Raw genomic sequence first — 17,292 nt, forward strand, 5'->3', positions numbered from 1 at the left:
GACACAGGTTCGTGCCCTGGTCCGGGAAGATCCCACATGCCGCGGAGCGGCTGGGCCCGTGAGCCATGGCCGCTGAGTCTGCGCGTCCGGAGCCTGTGCTCCGCAACGGGAGAGGTCACAACAGTGAGAGGCCCGCGTATCGCAAAAAAAAAAAAAGCCAATAAGGACTGGGCTCCTTTGAAATGAGGGAGTAAACCAAGAAAGAGGAAAACGTGAGATCTAGGAACCAGGGCGTCCAATACAGGAGAGAGAAGGGAATTCACAGAATGATGGTGAGGAGAAGTCCCAGGATGACAGATCTGCCGCAGGCTAGAGAGCAACCAGTAGAAATCTGAAGAGAGAATGGAAGGCTTACAGGAGGGTTGTCTCAAAGGAAAAAAAAAGTGATTGACAGAATACCTGATGTGTTTAAACATATTGATACATTTATGTTCCTTTTAAAGGATCTGAGGATGAATGAGCAATAGAAACAGAAAACTAAGCAACTTTAAAAGTTAGGCAATTAATAACTAAGAAAAACAAAACATTGTATTTTTTTTAAAAAGTAGGAGCTTGGAAGAGTTGATAGAACTTTTCTTCTATATCTTGATTGTGGTGGTAGTTATACCACCACAGTACATTTATCAAAACTCAGTACAGGGACTTCCCTGGTGGTGCAGTGGTTAACAATCCGCCTGCCAATGCAGGAGACATGGGCTCGAGCCCTGGTCTGGGAAGATCCCACATGCCGCAGAGCAAGTAAGCCCATGCACCACTACTACTGAGCCTGCACTCTAGAGCCTGCGAGCCACAACTACTGAGCCCTCGTGCCACAACTACTGAAGCCTGTGCGCCTAGAGCCTGTGCTCTGCAACAAGAGAAGTCACCACAATGAGAAGCCCACATACTGCAACGAAGAGTAGCCCCTGCTCACTGCAACTAGAGAGAGCCCGCGTGCGGCAATGAAGACCCAACGCAGCCAAAAATAAATAAATAAAATAAATTTATTAAAAACAAACAAAAAACAAATAAAACAACTCAGTATACTACACACACACTACTATATATAAGATAGATATCCAACAGGGACCTACAGTGTAGCGCAGGGAACTCTACTTGGTATTCTGTGATATCCTATATGGGGGGTGGGGGACTCTGAAGGGGAAAGGATATATGTGTGTGTGTGACTGGGTCACTTTGCTGTACACCTGAAGGTAACACAACATTATGGATCAACTATACTCCAATAAAATTTTTTAAAAAATAAAAGAAAACTCAGTATACCAAAAAGCGTGAATTTTATGTATGTAACTTATACCTCCATAAACCTGATTTTAAAAAAAATCAAACTGTACAGTTTAAAATGGGTGTATTTAAAGCAATTATACTCCAATAAAGATGTTAAAAATAAAATAAAATAAAATAAAATGGATGTATTTTATTGTATACAAATTATAACTCAATAAAGTTGATTTTTTAAAAAGGAAAATATAATACTCATACACTATAAGGCTCAGCTATAAATAAGCCCTCATAATTGATTTAATAAAAATTATGATGCTACTATATTTGGGAGATTAGGAAAGGGGGAGCTTGCATATGTACATGGAGAGGGGCAGACAAAGTGTTAAATAAGTCAAATCCTTACTTTCCATACTAGAAATTCAATAGATATTATCTAAAAATTAAAGAAAAGGACTTCCCTGGTGGCGCAGTGGTTAAGAATCCGCCTGCCAATTCAGGGGACACGGGTTCAAGCCCTGGTCCGGGAAGATCTCACATTCCATGGAGCAACTAAGCCCGTGCACCACAACTACAGAGCCTGCGCTCTGGAGTCCTCGAACCACAACTACTGAGCCCGTATGCTGCAACTACTGAAGCCTGCACGCCTAGAGCCTGTGCTCTGCAACGACAGAAGCCAACGCAATGAGAAGCCCACACACCGCAACAAAGAGTAGCCCTCACTAGCCGCAACAAAGAGTAGCCCCCACTAGCCGCAACTAGAGAAAGCCCGCGTGCAGCAACGAAGATCCAACACAGCCAAAAAAAAATAATAATAATTAAATAATTTTTAAAAATAAAAATTAAAGAAAATAGTAGTATAAATATGATACTTAAAAATATTGAGGACTTTATCAGAAGGAAAAAAAGAAGAGTTGAAAGCAGTTGCTTCTGAAGAGCAAAAATAAGGAACGAGGAATGATAGTGCAGGAGACCTTTGTCCTTCACTCTAAGTCTTGTAGAACTACTTGATTCTTTAAGTTATATATATATTATTTACATATACAGTATATATACTAATAAAAAGAGCATGAAAACACAATCTGGGAACAAATCTAACAAAAGATAAATAAGATTTTTATGAAGGATATTACAAAACTTTGAGATATACTTTAAAAGACTGAAATACACAGAGAGATTCTACGTGAATTAGAGACTGAAATGTGAGAAGCAAGACTAAACTTTTACATGAGATTATAAGAAAATATCTTTAAGACCTTAAAATAGGGAAGAATTTCTAAAGCAAGGCACAGAAATCACAAACCATAAAAGAAAAACTGAAAAATCAATTACAATAAAATTTAAAAGCTTCTATTTTTCCTAGAGCCCAGATTGTAGCCCATAAACATCATGTTCCACTAAAAGAAACCAGGGCTCTTTTTTTTTTAACCACTTTTTTGAGGTATGACTGACATCATAATCGAAATCAAGGCTTTTTAAAGAAATGCCTGATTTCAGATCTGAATATAATGAAATATGAAGTATACATATGAAGTATTACTGCCAAAAAACTTGAAACTGAATCTAATCAACAGTTAGAGCCAAACTCCAGTTTACAAGAAAATACTGAAAAAGAGAAACAAGTTAGCCAGTGTCAACTGCAATATTATTTACAATTGCTAAGATATGGAACAACCTGTGCCCACAGACAGATGAATGGATAAAGAAAATGTGGTATATGAACACAAAAGAATATTATTCAGCCATAAAAAAAGAGTGAAATCTTGCCATGTGCAATAACATGGATGGACCTCAAAGGCATTATGCTAAGTGAAATAAGTTAAACAGAGAAAGACAAACACTATATGATCTCACTTATACACGGAATCTTAAAACAACAACAACAAAGCCAAGCTCACAGATACAGAGAACAGACTAGTAGATGCCAGAGGTAGGGGGTGGGAGGTAGGTGAAATAGGGGAAGGGAGTCAAAAGGTACATACTTCTAGTTGTAAAATAAGTTAGTCATGGAGATGCAATGTACAGCATGGTGACTAGTTAATGATACTGTACTGCACATTTTTTAAAGTTGCTAAGAGAGTAGATCTTAAAAGTTCTCATCACAAGGAGAAAAAATTCTGTAACTACATATGGTGATGAATGTTAACTAGACTTACTGTGGTGATCATTTCACAATATACTCAAATATCAAATCATTGTAACTATATACCTGAAACTAATATTGCATGTCAATTATACCTCAATAAAAAAGTAAAACAAAATATCAATCAAAAATAAGTTAAATGACATCAATAGAAAGCAATCAGACATACCGGAGATGTGGGAGACGCTATAGGACAAATACTTGTTTTATTTGAATAAGTCAATGGCATAAGAAAAAAAAGGAGGTGGAGGGGAGACTGTTCTAGAGTAAAAGAGACTAAAAAGACATAACCAAATATATTGTGTGGACCTTTAAAAACAGTACCGTTGCAATAACAACACTAGAAAGCATCTACTAATAAATTCAACAAAAGATGTGTAAGACATTTTTACAGGAAATTATTAAACTTTATTTAAAAACACAAAAATAGCCTTAATAAAGAGAGACATATTATGTCAAGGAATAGAAAGACTCAGTATTAAAAAATGCCAACTCTCCCAAATTAATCTGAAAATCACTGTAATTCCAATCAAACATTAAGATAAGATTTTTCACGGCTGATACTAAAATTCATATGTCAAAGGTGAAGAGTGGCCAAGACAACTTTAAAGAAAAATTATAATAAGGTGAGGTAGAGGGGAGTCATCCCACTAGACAGAATTTCTATAAAGCTATGGTAATTAAAACAATAGGATATCAGCGAAGGAAAAGACAACTAGACTAGTGGAACAGAACAGAAAGCTTAGAAAGAGTCCCATGTATATGTGGAGCTTGGTATAAATTGGGGAAGAAAAGATTATCCAATAAATTGTGCTGGGATAACCAACTCTTCATTTGGGAAAAAAATAAAAATAGATATCTATTTCATATCATATGCAAATATAAATACTAATTTAAAAATCCAAATATGAAAAGCAAAATTGTAAAGTTTTAGATGGCAGGAGTCTATCCTTAATACTTTAAGTAAGACACAAAAAGCACCAACCATATGGGCTTCCCTGGTGGCGCAGTGGCTGAGAGTCCGCCTGCCGATGCAGGGGACACAGGTTCGTGCCCCGGTCTGGGAAGATCACACATGCCGCAGACCGGCTGGGCCCGTGAGCCATGGCCTCTGAGCCTGCGCGTCTGGAGCCTGTGCTCCGCAACGGGAGAGGCCACAACAGTGAGAGGCCCGCGTACCGCAAAAAAAAAAAAAAAAGCACCAACCATAAAGGAAAAGATTGATCTAGGTCACCACAAAAAAAAGCTAAGACTTCTGTATGACAAAAGATACTATAAACAAAGAGAAAAGAGGGGTAACACTGGGGGGAAAGTTGCAACCCATATAATCAGCAAAGGAGTAGTATACAGAGCGTAGAGAGTATATACTACAAATTAGCAAGAAAAAGACAAACAACCCAAACAAAAAGTGGGCAAATGATATGAACAGGAAATTCACTGAAAAGGAAAAGAGCCAATATACTTAGCAAAAAATTCTCAAGTAATCAAGAAAATGCAAAACTAAACCAACAGTGAGGGGAATTCCCTGGCGGTCCAGTGGTTAGCACTCAGTGCTCTCACTGCCAGGGGCCTGGGTTCAATCCCTGGTTGGTGAAGTAAGATCCCACAAGCCACGTATCATGGCCAAAAAACAAAAACGAAAACAAACAAGCAAAAAAAAACCCAACACTGAGGTACCATTTCACACCCATAATATTACTGAAAACGTAAAAATCTTAGAACATCAGCTATTAGTGAAGACAGGGAGAAATCAGAACTCTTCATTTATACTACTGGTGGGAATGTAGACTAGTATGACTACTTTGGAGAACAATTTGCCAGTATCTAGTAAACTTGGAGATGAACATAACTTACAACCCACACATAACTTCAGGTGTCTACCTTCACAACAAGAGCACAAATAAACCGGTGCAAGGATGTTCACTGTAGCACTATACATAGTGAAAGAAATGAAAGCAAACTAGCTATCCCACAGAAGAGGAATGAATGTATAAACTCTCACCCAGGACTCAGAACCAATCTGGAGGGACTGGCTCTGGGAGGAAAGTTTGTGCCAAGATCATGCCAGAAAGAAGAGAAGGAAGGGCTTTGTCCGTTAAGTCCTTAGCCAAATCTCATTCTTCCTAGCCTCAGTTTTCTCCTCTCTCCAGTGGGTACAAATGCTGACCTTGTCCATATCCTTGATCAATCCAAACATGTCTTCTCCTCCATACCTAGACACCTGAGCAATGGTGAAAGGGGGGAAAAAAAAAAGGAAATCCCCCCAACAATTGTGCTAACTGAAGTAACTATAAATTTATATTATTCAACATCAGCCACACCCCTGATGTTGCCTAGACCTCCTTCTCAGTGTCTCTGGTCAGCTCTCTCCCATTTTCCAGTAGCAATTCTAAAGCTTCATTACTCACAAGTCCCAATCCCATCACCTTCCTCTTTCTACATTCTCAACAGACAACTATGCCTCCTACTTCATCAAAAATATAGAGGCCTCAGGAGTGAATTATTTTAATTCCTGCTCTCCTTCCTGATCTGCATTTGAGCCTTTTCTTCCCTCCTGTCCTCTCATTTCAGTGGAAAATGTAAGCCTTCTTCCTGCCCAAAATTGTACCTTAATTCCTTCTTGTCTCCTTGGGAACCTTATCCATCATTTATCTCCTTTCTTCTGTACTTCTCCACTGTCTCTTCTGCTCTCTTATAAAAATGTTCAAGTTGCTTCCATCCTAAACTAAAACACCCTCAAAGTATAAGAAACTAATAACATTGGCTAATAAGGAGAACTGGATGGCTGGTAGATAGGGAAGAAAGGAAAACATTTCTCCATAAACCTTTTTATATTTTTTCAATTTTTGAACCACATGTACTAGTTATTATTTATCTATTATTTTAAAACATCCATGATCATGAGTGTCTCTCTTTCAGAGGGTCCTCTTCTTCTAGCTGTCTATTAAGTACTGGTGTTTCCTAAGGCCCTCTGGACTCCGTCTTTTATTTACTCTACTTATTCTTGTGGGAAAGATGATTCACATTCATAGTTTCAGCTATCACTTATAAGCTGATGACTCTCAGACCTGTATCTCTAACTCAGATCTTCTTCCTGAACTCTACATAAGTTTATCAACTACCTGCCAGATATCCTATTTGAATCTAATTCTTAACAGGTCTGAAGCCAAACTCTTATTTTTTAATCCATCAATCCATTCATTCATTCAGTCAGTCAGTCATCATTCATTCATCCATTCAAAAATATTTAAATTTTGACCAGTAATAAGTGCCAAATTCTGTGCTGAGCACTGTAGATTCTACAGTGAAGGTAAGTTTCCAACCACCTAGATTCTTATGGCCTTTAATATTTAAAGTGGCTGGTTTAATCCTTTACTATCCTTCACTTTCTCTCATCTGAAACAAGAAAATTGTTCCCTTGGACTCTAATTCTATCCCAATCTATCAAGAGATAGGAAGAGAGGGAAACATTTAACTAACAAGAATTACAATACAGTTTTATATAAAAAGTTATATAATAAGGATAAACACAGGGGTGCTCAGGGAACAATTAGATGGGGCAATTAATTTAAACTTGGAGGCTAAGGAAGGCTTCAGAGGCAATCAAAGTTTTAGCCAAATCCTGAAAGATGAGTAAGACATCTCTTGTGACCCATCTCGCATTCTGTGAGTCCATCTTTTTATTCCAGACATTTCTCTTGCCATAAGCTATGTAACCTGACAGCATTTCACTTCGTGCACCAGTCGTCTCTCATTTTCTGTCCTGAGATTTCCAGCAACCACCATGCGGGATACTTGTGGGAACCCACTCAGCCATTCTGGCACACATACAAACCTTAAAGTGTGAGGAAATTTATACCCACGGGGCAACCTTTGACCAATGGGTAAAGGAAGCTAGTGAATAAATACTCCTCTTTTCCAAGTCTTGGGCAATTACTCTAAGGTACATTCCACATGGCCCCTGAGAAGGTCTCCAGAGCTAAGCTTCAGTTGCCCACAGTGGTAACCAATTCCATAACACACACTTAGATTGCCATTCCCTTTTTCTCTAGATCGCTCTTTAAATCCCACTCCTGTTCCTTAGAATCACTTCTCAAAATAAACTACCCATACACATACCCTTAACTCAGGCTCTGCTTTTGGGGGGAAATCCAGGTTAAGGAAGATCAGGAATTCGTTATTTAGGTATGGACAGAGGGAACTGAACATGTTCCAGGTGGATGTACAAGTATCCAAATTTGTGGAACTGTAAAAACAGAGTATATTTAGTAAGCTAAATGTAGTTACACATCATATTACCCCTATAAATTTATTCCTTGTCCAGCAGTCTCTAACTTTGTGAATGTCACCACCATCCGTCCAGTTGCTCTTGCTAGAAACCTGGAAGTCACACTTGACCACTCCTTTTCCTCCCACATCCAGTTAATTAGCCTTAAAGGTCTCCTAAATATTCTCCAATTTGTTCCCTTCTCTCTATTACCACTGCCATTGACTTGGTTTGGTCCTTCCTCATTTCTTACCAGGCTACTGCAAGAGCCTTCCAGGGTCTCTCTAGTTCCCCTCAGTCATGCAGTAACAGTTCTAAAATATCAACCTGTTAATGATACTTCAAAGTATCCCTACAGGATAAAGTATACGTTCTATTCTTAGCTTTATCCCAGACTATATAGCACAGTATGGTAGTTAAGAGCATAGGCTTTGAAGTAAATAACTAAGGTTCAATCACTAACTCTTCCATTAAACTCTACTAAGACAGTCCCCTTATCTATTCTCAGTAAGGTCTGAAGGGGCTGGTGTAGTCCTGGCCCTATGAATTCTCGAAATTAACGAACCAATACTCACTTTCAACATGAAGTCTTGCACTGAGGAGAAATCACTGGGAAAAGAATCCAAACTGGGCAGCACAGGGATAATCAGTGCAAAGGAAAGAGAAAGGCCAGATAAAATGGAGATAATGAAGCAGAGGAGAAAGATCTCAAAAGAGGGGGCTCTAGAGCTATGAAGCTAGAAAAAAAAGCTATGCTGACACAGCCTTCCCTTCTAAAAATTTAGGAAAACTAATTTCAGGTTAAAATTAGTAATAGAAAAGGATTACAGTCAAATCCTATACAAGGTTATTGTTGAAAAATATAATAATAAAAGTTAGAATAACATCTCTAACATAAAGCAGATGTCAGAAAGACATGCTCAAAAAGACAGATTAAATTCATAGTCTAAGATTTCAAAATTATCTAAAATAAGAAAATGACAAAAAATGTGAAAGAATAACATAAATCTGAATTAGAAAAGTTAGAAATGAAATGACAGAACTCAAGAATGAATTAGAAATAAAAGAAAAAAATCATTTCAGAAATAACAGCTAAACTAGGAAGAACACAAGAATGAATAAAACACAACTCTTAATGCCTTAAGGCAGGGGTCCTGGTCCATGGCCTGTTAGGAACCAGGCTGCACAGCAGGAGGTGAGCAGCGGGCGGGCAAGTGAGCGAGCGAAGCTTCATCTGTATTTATAGCTGCTCCCCATTGCTCACATTACCGCCTGAGTGCCACCTCCTGTCAGATCAGCAGCGGCATTAGATTCTCATAGGAGCATAAACCCTACTGTGAACTGTGCATGCGAGGTATCTCGGTTGCGTGCTCCTTATGAGAATCTAATGCCTGATGATCTGAGGTGGAACTGAAGCAGTGATGCTAACGCTAGGGAGCACTGGGGAGCAGCTGCAAATACAGATTATCATTAGCACAGAGGTTTGACTGCCCAGAGACCATAATAAATCAACTGCTTGCAGACTCATATCAAAACCCGACCAGTTGAACCTAGTTGCAGGGCAGGAATAAAGAGGTAGACATAGAAAATGGACTTGAGGACATTGGGGTGGGAGGGCGAAGCTGGGGCGAAGTGAGAGCAGCATCAACATATATACACTACCGAATGTAAAACAGTTGGCTGGTGGGAAGCAGCAGCATAGCACAGGGAGATCAGCTCGGTGCTTTGTGATGACCTAGAGGGGTGGGATAGGGAGGATGGGAGGGAGGCTCAAGAGGGAGGGGATATGGGGACATGTGTATGCACATGGCTGATTCACTTTGTTGTGCAACAGAAACTAACACAGTATTGTGAAGCAACTATACTCTAATAAAGATCTATTAAAAAATAAATAACAAGGTCCTACTGTATAGCACAGGGAATTATATTCAATATCCTGTAATAAACCATAATGGAAAAGAAAAGGAGAAAAAAAAAAAAACCCTATCAGTTAGTGGCAAGTGAAAACAAGCTCAGGGCTCCCATGATTCTGCATTACGGTGAGCTGTATAACTATTTCATTGTATATCACTATGTAATAATAATAATAGAAATAAAGTGCACAATAAATGTAATGCACTTGAATCATCCTGAAAGCAAATCCCCCACCCCCCCACCCCTGGTCCATGGAAAAACTGTCTTCCACGAAACTGGTCCCTGGTGTCCAAAAGATTGGGGACCGCTGCCTTAAGGGAAACAGAATGTAAAAAAGGAAGAAAATCCTAAAAAAAAAAATTTTTTAAGATAAAAAGGATTTGAGGGGAAGTAGCAGAAAGAGAAGATAAGCAACAAAGATCCAGCATACACATAAGAGTCCCAAAGACTAAAACCAAAGCAAAGTAACAGAACGAATGCCTAAAACTGTAATTCTAAAAAACTTCTCTGAAGTAATAAAAAAGGCAGAAACTTCACAGGGAAAGGACATACTACATATCTAGAAAATATGATTCAGAACATCAAAGGGACATATTATGTAGTAAAACCACAAGATTTTAAAGAAAAATAAAAACTCCTTTGGGAGCCTAGACAAAAGGACCAATTCACTCATAAGGGAAAGAAAAGCAGATTTTCACTTGGACTGTTTTGACAGCAACACTTTACAATAGAAGATAATGAAAGAATTTGTTTAAGATATTTAAGGAAAAAATGTGAATCAAGGATATTCTATCCCCATAAATTGGCTTATGAATACAAAGGCTGCAGATAATCTTTTGAGCACTGATATCATGACCACTTCTTCAGGAATCTACTAGTAATAAGCTTCAGACAGCCAAATGACCAGAGAGACAAGAACTAGGGACTGGTGGTAATGATCATTAACAGCTGCTAACACCAAAAAAAGACAATCAGAAAACGATTTGCCTCAAGATAGAAGACACAACCACCTACAAAAGCATCTTGCCAAAAAAATTCAAACTGGAATTTAATTTAGCCTCTAGGTCCAACTACCAATTTATAGAAAATACAGAGAGAGGAGTACTTTTAAAATGACACCACAGGGCTTCCCTGGTGGTGCAGTGGTTAAGAATCCACCTGCCAATGCAGGGGACACAGGTTTGAGCCCTGGCCCGGGAAGATCCCACATGACTTGGAGCAGCTAAGCCTGTGCGCCACAACTACTGAGCCCACATGCCACAACTACTGAAGCCCGCGTGGCTAGAGCCCGTGCTCTGCAACAAGAGAAGCCACCGCAATGAGAAGCCTGTGCACTGCAACGAAGAGCTGCCCCCACTTGCTGCAGCTAGAGAAAGCCCTGCGCAGCAACAAAGACCCAACGCAGCCAAAAATAAATAAATAAATAAATAAATGTATTAAAAAAAAAAAAAAAAAAAAGACGACACCACAGGGTCACAATCAGCAAAATGCAGACTGTGGGAAACTCTACAAGAAAAATACCCAGTTCCTTCAACATATAAATTATAAGGGGAAAAAAAAAAGAGAGATGGAGGGGAAATCTATATATTAAAAGAGATATTTTAATCAATTATAATGTGTAGTCCTTATTTGCTTCCTGATTTTAATAAACACACTAAAAAGATTTAAAAATTCTATTTATGAGGCAACTAGAAACTCATATACTGATTGAATACTTGATGATACTAATGAATTATTAATTTGTTTTTTTAGGTGGTATAATGGCATTATACTTTTATTTTATTTTTTTTTATGCGGGCCTCTCACTGTTGTGGCCTCTCCCGTTGCGGAGCACAGGCTCCGGACGCGCAGGCTCAGAGGCCATGGCTCACGGGCCCAGGCGCTCCGCGACACGTGGGATCTTCCCGGACCAGGGCACGAACCCGTGTCCCCCGCATCGGCAGGCGGACTCCCAACCACTGCGCCACCAGGGAAGCCCTATTTTTATTTTTTAAAAAGCCCTCATATAGCAATGTTCTGAAATATTTACAGATGAAATAACATGATGTCTGAGATTTCCTTCAAAAGAACATGAGAGGGAGCACGTTGGGTGGGAATACAGATGAAATAAGATTTGCCATGGGTTGATAACTGTTGAAGCTGGGTGACAGATACATAGGCAATGTTCCATGTACTTTTGTACATGTTTGAAATTTTCCATAATAAAAAGTTTAAAAAAGTGCTTGCTTCGGCAGCACATATACTGAAATTGGAACGAAACAGAAGATTAGTACGGCCCCTGCACAAGGATGACACGTAAATTCATGAAGCATTTCATATTAAAAAAAAAAAAGTTTAAAAAAATAACTGGTCCACAATTGGTATTTAATAAATAACAATTTTAATTATTATTATTAGTTGACTGAACAAATATTTGCCAAATGAATGAGTTCAGACATAGGTAAGACTGAATCATTCATCAGCAAATATGAAACACAATTATGAAGAAAATATAAAATCTAAGAACTTTTATATTATCAGCACCAGTTATAAGAATGGAGCTCACTCACCCAGGGCCTGGGAGAGTGATTGAGCCAATAATCTCTCTTGATAAGTCAGGGAAAGAGGTTTGGGCAGCTGAAACACAAAGTGAAAAGCCAGTAAATCAGCAAAATTGTGGGATGAGATAAGGCAAAATGAAGTAGAAAACAGTGCCAGAAGAATAAAACCAAATGAAATATGTTGAAAAAACATAACATAGCGGATATGATGTCCAGCTCCAATATTCTATAAGTACACACGACAGAAGTTTCCACATACAAGTAGGACTGCAATACATTTAGCAAATGCAAGTTAAATAACAAAGATGATAAACTAAAACGATGAAACATATTTTAAACAAAGAAGCCAAATAAAGCTAATATACTACTGTGGTCTTTCTCTGAGCAAAGCAGAAGCCACATGGGATAACCTCACAGTAATATTTGGGGAACTCAATCTGGAGGAAGTAGGTAAAGATAAAAGAACCAAAAGCAAATAAACTCAAAACTCTCAAAGGGAATATTCTTATCTTACCTAAAATCTTATTGAAAAAGAGTCTCCAAATGTTTAGGAAGCTGCTTTGTGGGCACAGGGGAAGAGAAATAAATGGCTCAAAGTAGCACTGCTTTTAAACCATGGCACAGCATGTGGGTACAACTTTCTCCCTTAAGGAAGTACCTGTCATCCCTCAGCAAACACTAACAAACTGCCTCCTCAGGCTGTCTCACTTTTTTAACTGTTTATACATATTTCCATTGTGCTTCCTACAAGCTCATGTTGATCCCAATCAGAAGGTCCTGAATTTTGGCTCAGGTTTTACTTTGTTCTTAATGGCTATTCAGGTGTCTATTTATGTTCCTCCACAGGTTAGCATTGCTGCCTTCTGTTCCAGGTTGGAATGCAAGCCGATGTGAAGCCAGGATTTCAGGTGCCATTGGTATAGGAGAAACCAAGTGGAGATAGCAAAGAGAGCAGAGACTTGCTAGCCAAAGTCACAGCTTGAGAAGAAAGCTCAGAGGTAGGACTGTATATAAAGGATGCCGTGTAAATGATGTGAAAACAAAGGGGTAAGGGAGGAATAGAAATTAGACTGTGCAGAATGACTTAATGAGGATTCTGATCCTAGGTACAAGGAGAAGCCCTAAAAAAAGAAGTAAGTGATCAAAACCATAAGAAGAGGTAGTGACTTGGGAGTAAAATGTCCTTTTGGCAGTTACTTTACCCTTCATCTCATGCCCTCTCCTATTTATTAATAGTTGCCCCTATTATTTCTCAAGGCTCTAAGAGTTATAGGAACTTGTTTGCATGAAACTCCCAGGATCTCCAGTTCTAGGCTAGGGCAAAAATAACATTTCTAAGATTTATAGATTAGGGAGCAGAGAGTTTAGTTTATACCTCCATACTAAATTGTTAGACAGTAACTAAAACAGCTCCTGGGAAGACCACTAAACACCCTTACCTTCTTGGTAAACCTGGCGTCTATCCCTGTGAAAGAACAGAGTTCTCATGACCCTAGTGAAATTCCCCATATCTTCCCTAAAGAAATAAGCAGCTGCACTAAAGAAAGCAACACACCCAACATTATGGTATTAGAAATCCCCACTGTAATCAGAAGCACCAAAGCCTACTTGGGTGGAAGCATAGAAAGACAAAAAGGAGGCCAAAAAGTGAAAGGAAATGCCTATATACATTGCAATGGAGGCCCTGGCCAGGGCAATAAGACACTAAAAAGAAATAAAAGGCATTAATATTAGAAAGGAAGGTATATTATAATACTGTTTTTATTTGCAGGCAACATGATGATGTATATAGAAAATCCCAAAGAATCTACAATTTAAGTCACAGGGCACAAGGTCAATATGCAAAAAAACAGTTGTATGGCTATATACAAGCAATAAACAATTAGAAAATAGAATAAAAAATACTAGTTACAATATCATTACATTGAAATGAAATAGGAATAAAATTACTGAAAGATGCTCAAAACCTCTATACTGAAAATTATAAAAACATTACTGAGAGAAATTACAGAAAATCTAAATCAATAGATGTTCAAGGATTGGAAGATTCAATATGAAGATGTCAATTCTCCCCAAATTGACCTACAGATTCAATGCAATTCCAATCAAAATGCCAGAAAGCTTTTTTTTGTAAAAACTGGCAAACTAATTCTAAAATTTATATGGAAATGCAAAGGACCTAGAATAACCAAGGCAATTTTAAGGAAAAGGAAATCCAAAGGACCTAGAATAGCCAAGGCAATCTTCAGGAAAAGGAACAAAGTTGGCAGATTTATAGTACCTGATTTCTAGACCTACTTTATAAAGTTAAAAATAATCAAGACTTTATTAAATGTGGTACGGGAAGTAGAGACAAAAAGACCAATGGAACAAAGTAGAGAGAACAGAAATAGCACACACAGGGACTTCCCTGGTGACGTAGTGATTAAGAATCCACCTGCCAATGCAGGGGACACAGGTTCAATCCCTAGTCTGGGAAGATCTCACATGCTGCAGAGCAACTAAGCCCATGCATCACAACTACTGAGCCTGTGCTCTAGAGCCCACAAGCCACAACTACTGAGCCCGCGGGCCACAACTACTGAAGCCTGCTTCCCTAGAGCCCATGTTTTGCAACAAGAGAAGCCACCACAATGAGAAGCTCACACACCACAACGAAGACCAAAAAACGCAGCCAAAAATAAATAAATTAAATATAAATAAATTTTAAAAAAGAAAAAAGAAATAGCACACACATAATCGGTCAATTGATTTTCAACTAAGGCTTCAGAGCAATTCAACGGGGAAAGGCAAGCCTTTCTAACAAATGATGCTGGAACAACTGAATATCCATAGAGAAAAAAGTAAACCTTTATACCTTTACTTTTAGAAGTAAATACAAAAGAATATCTTTATAAGCTTGGGGTAAGCAAAGATTTCTTAGGACACAAAAAGTACTAACCATAAAAGAAAAAATCAGTAATCTGGATTTCATCAACATTTAAAACTTCTGGTCATCAAAGTCACTATTAAAAATGTAAAAAGGCAAACCACAGAAAATATTCACAACACATATCTGACAAAAGGCTTGCATCTATAATATATAAAGAATTTCTATAATCAATAATAACAAGGCAAACAACTAAAAAAAAAGGCAAATGCCTTGAACAGACATTCCATGAAGATATACAAATGGTTAATAATCACATGAAAAGGTGATCAGTATCATTATTATCAAGGAAATGCAAATTAATACCACAATGAGGGCTTCCTTGGTGGCGCAGTGGTTAAGAATCTGCCTGTCAATGCAGGGGACACAGGTTTGAGCCCTGGTCCAGGAAGATCCCACATACCACAGAGCAACTAAGCTCCTGCGCCACAACTACTGAGCCTGCGCTCTAGAGCCCATGAGCCACAACTACTGAGCCCACGTGCCACAACTACTGAAGTCTGTGCGCCTAGAGCCCATGCTCTGCAACAAGAGAAGCCACAGCAATGAGAAGCCCGCGCACTGCAACAAAGAGTAGCCCCCGCTCGTCACAACTAGAGAAAGCCCACACGCAGCAACAAAGACCCAACGCAGCCAAAAATAAATAAATAAATAAACAAAAATATCATTTAAAAAAAGAAGAAATATAGTTATTAAAATAAAAAACCCACAATGAGATAGTGGTACCTAACACACACTAGAATGGTTAAAATTAAAAAGACTGACAATACCAAGTATTGATGAAGATATGAAGCAAGTGCAATTCTTTTTTTTTTTTTTTTTTTTTTGCAGTATGCGGGCCTCTCACTGTTGTGGCCTCTCCCGTTGTGGAGCACAGGCTCCGGACGCGCAGGCTCAGAGGCCATGGCTCACGGGCCTAGCTGCTCTGCGGCATGCGGGATCTTCCCGGACCGGGGCACGAACCTGTGTCCCCTGCATCAGCAGGTGGACTCTCAACCACTGCACCACCAGGGAAGCCCACAAATGCAATTTTTATACATTGCTGATGAAGTGTAAAATGTACAACCACTTAGAAAACTATTTGGCAGTTTGCAATAAAGTAAACCCTATAACCTATAATATTTTTACAAAAAGATCTGCAGAACAATGTTCATAACTGCTTTATTCATAATATCTAAAAATTAGAAACAATCCAAATGACCATCAACAGAAAAATGGGTAAATAGTGGTATATTTATTCAGTGGAATACTACTCAGCAATAAACAAGAACTAGTTATACCTGCAATCATATGAATGGATTTGAAAAACATTATGTTGAACAAAAGAAACCAGAATAAAATTATATGATTTCATTTATACCTAGTTCATGAACAAGCAAAATTAATATATGGTGATAGAAATCAGAACAGCAGTTGACTCTAAAGGTGCAGGATTGACTAAAATAAAGCACAAAGGAACTTTGAGAGGTGATGAAAATGTTCTAGATTTGGATAATGATAACCTGGGTATATATAATTGTCAAAACTCATTGAACTATATAATTAATACCTGTGTATTCTACTGTGTGTAAACTATTCTCCAATAAAGGGAAGGAAAGGCATGTACATATCTGCATTAATTTTTTGTTCTTTAGTGCATAGGTAGGTTGAAAATAATAATACATCTGTTTGCAGTCACTAGAAATAGTAGGAGAATTTTTGCCCCCCAACTCAAGTAAGATAGCAACATTATCACACAGAATGATTTTTTTCCAAAGGACATCAATTTTAGAAAACTGACAGTGGATCTTTCTCAGTTTATGGGCCACAGGCCACTGGGGAGACTGTACCCTCATATCCATAGACCCGTGTTAATTTCTTAATCAAAGGAGACTAAACATTCAAATATTATCATGTGGGGGAGCTGAAATTTTTGAAAGTTTCTTCGTACTTCTTTCCAGTCGATCTCTCATCTGCAGAGTCAACTGCTGGTCTGATTTCTATTACTATATATTAGTTTTGCTTATTCAAGAACTTTATATAAATGGAATCTTTTGACGTATATTTGAAGTATATCTTCTTTATAAAGATGTACTATGACTGAAAAATATTGGAAACTAGTGACTGTAACAACTGTCTAAATCTTCACTAGTAACCAAACTAAAAAGCAGTTAAAACATGGGCAAGAAAGTATGTGATGCAAGAATATATTTTTTAAAAAGCACTGTAGGGGGGCTTCTCTGGTGGCGCAGTGGTTGCGCGTCCGCCTGCCGATGCAGGGAAACCGGGTTCGCGCCCC

The 17,292-nt window shown here is 38.3% G+C and overlaps 1 protein-coding gene and 1 non-coding gene across 4 annotated transcripts in view; one reads left to right on the forward strand and one right to left on the reverse strand.

Annotated features, from left to right (window-relative positions):
* The window catches only part of EIF2B3 (eukaryotic translation initiation factor 2B subunit gamma), a 158,158-nt gene that overhangs the window by 127,925 nt on the left and 12,941 nt on the right, over nucleotides 1-17,292 (reverse strand). The window lies entirely within an intron of this gene.
* LOC112063906 (U6 spliceosomal RNA) lies at nucleotides 11,764-11,868 on the forward strand. The gene has a single exon (XR_002891252.1). It is a non-coding gene; the product is annotated as a U6 spliceosomal RNA (small nuclear RNA).

This window comes from Physeter macrocephalus, chromosome 4 (assembly GCF_002837175.3).
Source record: "Physeter macrocephalus isolate SW-GA chromosome 4, ASM283717v5, whole genome shotgun sequence".
Taxonomy (NCBI): Eukaryota; Metazoa; Chordata; class Mammalia; order Artiodactyla; family Physeteridae; genus Physeter; species Physeter macrocephalus.